Genomic DNA, 4,440 nt, shown 5'->3' with positions numbered 1-4,440 from the left:
CGGATTGCTTGTGTTGGACGGGCGGATTGTGGGCAATCCGCTCGGATTCTCTGTCAGCTTCTTCCTTTCTTCTTTTCTTCCTTTCTCTTCATAAAATCCTTGAGGATTTCCTCGTGGATGCAAGGATATTTTCTCATCATTGCCCATCTACTATAGTATGTACAAAGGCCTTCTAGTCTTGTCTTCTCTTTGATGCTTGGTCATTGAATTCAATCAATTTAGCTCCATTTTGCCATGAAAATGCAAGGTTTGCACTCCTTTCCTACCAAGGGATCAAAACCTCAAAGAATATGCAAAACAAAGGACTAAAGACAATAAATGACCTAAATATGCACTAAAAAGCATGGGAACAAGGCTAATTCGGGGACTAAATATGCACAAATTATGGTCACATCAAATATCCCCAAACCGAACCTTTGCTCGTCCCGAGTAAAGAGGCGACAAAGACTAGGACCGTTATTTAAACTAACCTAATAGCATAGCCGATATGAGACAATTAGCGGGTCTCACTCCGCCCCTATAACTCACAACAAGACAACCATGAGGTAGGATGCCTTCTTGCAAGGCAAGGTGGGTCTTGCCAAAATGGCGATACATCCAAGCATTAAAGCTCATAAAATCAAGTAATGGATGCATCTACAAAAGAATAGCCACTTTCCTCATCTAAGTGGCGGAAATTATCTAAAGGGGAAGTAATTCAAGGGTACACACTCCTTCATAGATGCAATTTCTTCAAACTACTAAGCCTAGAAGGATACCAATAAATCACCTCCAAGTTGTGTCAAGCTAGGGTACCTTTGTCCTCAATCGTTAAATGCTTTTGTAAAGAATAGACTCCCTATGGTGTTAGAAACACTGGAGGATCGCGGAATTCCCCCTCTTGCCTAGACAAGAAGAAGGGTCGTCCCCTCTCTACCATGCACAAAAATGGATACAATGGATAAGGGATCAATAGTATTTGAGTTTCATTTGGGAGTTTGCTTTGTTGTTTGTTTTTCCTCCCAATTTCTTGTGTCAAATAACATTTGAGAACACTTTCTTTTGCCATTTCTTTTGATTTTTGGCTTTTCAACACTTGACAACTTTTCAACTTTTTGCATTTTTCTTTTGAACATTTTCAAAGTCACCCCATATGTAGTAAGGGTGCCTTATATTTGAAGCATAAGAGTTTTCATTTTTGTTACTCCTCTTTTCTTTTGATGCATTTTGCAAACTTTCTTTCACTTTTCATTTTATTTCTTGAACTCAAATTAATTTCTTTTTGTGCCCATTCCCGTTTTGATGACAAAAATGTGATAGAACATGGATGAAGGATGCATGGTTTCAAGGGTCACCTTGGAATAAATGGTAGCCAAGGAGTCATGATGCGACCATAATTGGCGCATATTTAGCCCCCGAATTACCATTGTTTCTATGCTTTTTAGTGCCTATTTGGGTCATTTCTTATCTTTAGATCTTTGTTTTGCATATTCTTTGAGATTTTGATCCCTTGGTAGGAAAGGAGTAAGAATCTTGCATTTTCATGGCAAAACAAGGCTAAATTGATCATATTCAATGACCAAGCATCAAGGAGAGACAAGACTAGAAGGCCTTTGTACATAGCATAGTAGAAGAGCATTGTTGAGAAAAGGATCCTTGAGTCCCCAAGGAAATCCCCAAGGAATTCATGAAGAAAAGGGAAGAAAAAGAAGAAGGAAAGCTGCTGAGCTACAATCCGAACGGATTGTAGAGAATCCGTCCGTCCTCGCCGATCGAGCGTCCTCACCGGGAATCCGCTCGGATTGCCCATGCCCGATCCGTGCGTCTTGTTCCTTGATCCGCTCGGATTGTCCATCCCAGATCCGGCCGTCCCGACTCCCAGCCGCACGGATCACAAAGACAAGTAGTGATTTCGTTCTTCAAGCTACGAAATGAAGAAGCCCTTCTCTCGGACAATCCCGGAGGCTCCTTGCTCAACTTAAAAAGTGTAATTACTAGTTTAGCCCTTAGTTAACCCTAATGCATCCTCCCTAATTCTCACTATAAATACCCCATTAGTCTAATAAGAGGAGCATGTTCTTCTTATCAATAATTAGTGTAGTTAATATCAATCAAATCTCTCTTCAATATTGCAATCAAATATTAATCAAGTTTTAATCCAAGTTTTAGTTCCTTAATCTCTCTCTTGTTCTTACTTTATTTTGGGTAATTGAAGATTATTTGGGTTATTATTGGGAGATTGACAACCTCTCAATCTAGGATTCAAGTACTTCTATTATTCTTGCTTTATTATTGGAATCATTAGTAGGTATAATCTCTTAATCCCTTTTTAATTATTGCTAATTACTTTCATTTATTCATCATGTTTCATTATGTTAGTATGATTGACAACCTTTCTAGCATGATCAATATGATAATGAGTGAGTAGTCTCTTAGCTAGGGTTTAATGGGTGATTAGGGGAAACCAACATGGGGAATGATTCATGCTTAAATTAATATGCTTTCATATCTTATTTGCTTGCTTGTTTTGATCTTAATGCATGCACATGTTATATTTGATGAAATGCTAAGCCTATGAATCCTTGCATTTACTATCATCTTCTATCCTTTCAACTTGACTTGTAAGACATAACCCAACTCGAGTCTTGTTAGACCATGCATGTGTTAAGTAGGGAAGATTAAGTCGACTTGTAGGTGTTGTACAATCCAAGAGATTCGGCTCCGGGACCCAAACTTTCCTAGGATTGTAAGATATAACCCAACTCAATCCATCACAACAATAATTGCTTGCTTATAATTTGAGAACATGTTTGTATGATCATATCCCATGATTCCCCTATGAACCCATGACACCCTAGTGCTTTTAATCAATTGTTTACACCCTTATTTCATTTACCTTGATAGTTTATTTTCATTGCTATTTTAGTTTAGTAACCTTCTACATCAACCCAATTTGTGACACCCCTAGACACCGCTAGTTACAATAGAATCTTCATTTCAATACCCGTCCCTTGGGATCCGACCTTTACTTGCCTCTTTACTAATTGTAGAGTTGTTTGTGAAGTATAAATTGTGTTTTGTATCGACCATTGACCAACGACCACATATGCTTAATTGTGAACACCAAATGGCTCCGATCAAAAATGGCGCCGTTGTCGGGGACGGTGTTTAATTGATTTAAGATTTCTTTTATTGTTTTTAGTTGTGTCTTTTTCACCTTGGGGAAGTAAAACTCCTCAAGGATTGTTCTAATTGTTTTTGAGTTGTTTGATTTTTTGCATGTCTAGAAGGTTACAAAGAGATTTGTTACCTTTTGACCGTGAAATCGAAAGAACCTTGACGAATAATAGGAGACTTGTTAGGAGGAATTTGGGAGGTGTTGGTGAAGTTGTTCAACCCACTAGTGAGTTTGTCAATCCTTTCGCAATAGAAGGAGAAGAGAACCCATTAAACAATACCACACAAAACCCACCTACAATGCCTAAATTCTCGTCTCACTCTATACCCACCGAGGAGGATCTACCAAACGGTACTCCTACCCCACAACATCTTACCGGAAACTTTATTGCCAAGTCCGCCTTCATCCAACTAGTTGAGAGGAGCCAATTCGGGGGAATGCCTAGTGAGGACCCTCATTCTCATATGGAAACATTTTGTGATTATTGTGAAGCTATCTCTCAAACGGGCGTGACTCAAGACCAAATAAGATGGGTCTTATTTCCTTTTTCGTTAATCGGCACCGCAAAGCAATGGTTGAAGGGCCTTGATAAGGCCACCCTTGGAATAGATTCTTGGAAGAAGCTAGCTCTAGCTTTCTACAAAAATTCTACCCAGGAAAAGACCAATATGCTAAGAGCTCAAATTACGGGTTTTAAGCAAAGGGATGAAGAATCTTTGTATGAAGCTTGGGAGCGGTTCAAAGGTATTTGTCGCTCATGTCCTCACCATGGACTTAGCGAATGGTTTTTAGTGCAACAATTTTGGAATGGTTTATATGAAGATTCAAGGAACATTCTCAATATGGGATCAAATGGAATGTTCACCGAAGTTGATGACAATCAAACATGGAACAAGATTGAGGAAATGGCGGTCCATAATTCGCAATATAGTAGGCCTCGCAAGGCTACTAGAGGAAAGTATGAAGTGGACACCGTTACTCAATTGGGTGCTCAACTTAGTGCTCACATTGACACAATCAACTTGAAGTTTGAACAAGCTATGGCTAGACTTGAGGAAAGCTCAAAATCATCAAAGCACCATGTCAATGCCATGACGGCATCCTCATCAATCCCAAGCGGGATATGTGAGAATTGTGGAACCTTAGGTCATGACTCAAGTGAATGTAGGGGAACAACCGAGCAAGTCAATGCTTTCCAAGCTTACAAAAGCGGTACCCCTTATTCAAATTTTTACAATGAAAACACCAAATTCCATCCAAATCTCTCATACAAAAGCCAAAAT

The 4,440-nt window shown here is 39.2% G+C and overlaps 1 non-coding gene across 1 annotated transcript; it reads right to left on the bottom strand.

The window, feature by feature from the left end:
• Positions 1–3,825: 3,825 nt before the first annotated feature.
• Positions 3,826–3,932, bottom strand: LOC141610004 (small nucleolar RNA R71). The gene has a single exon (XR_012527901.1). It is a non-coding gene; the product is annotated as a small nucleolar RNA R71 (small nucleolar RNA).
• Positions 3,933–4,440: the final 508 nt, after the last annotated feature.

Source organism: Silene latifolia, chromosome 10 (genome assembly GCF_048544455.1).
Source record: "Silene latifolia isolate original U9 population chromosome 10, ASM4854445v1, whole genome shotgun sequence".
Classification (NCBI taxonomy): Eukaryota; Viridiplantae; Streptophyta; class Magnoliopsida; order Caryophyllales; family Caryophyllaceae; genus Silene; species Silene latifolia.
The sequence above is the reverse complement of the archived record's forward strand: the minus strand, read 5'-3'. Positions and strand labels throughout refer to the sequence as shown.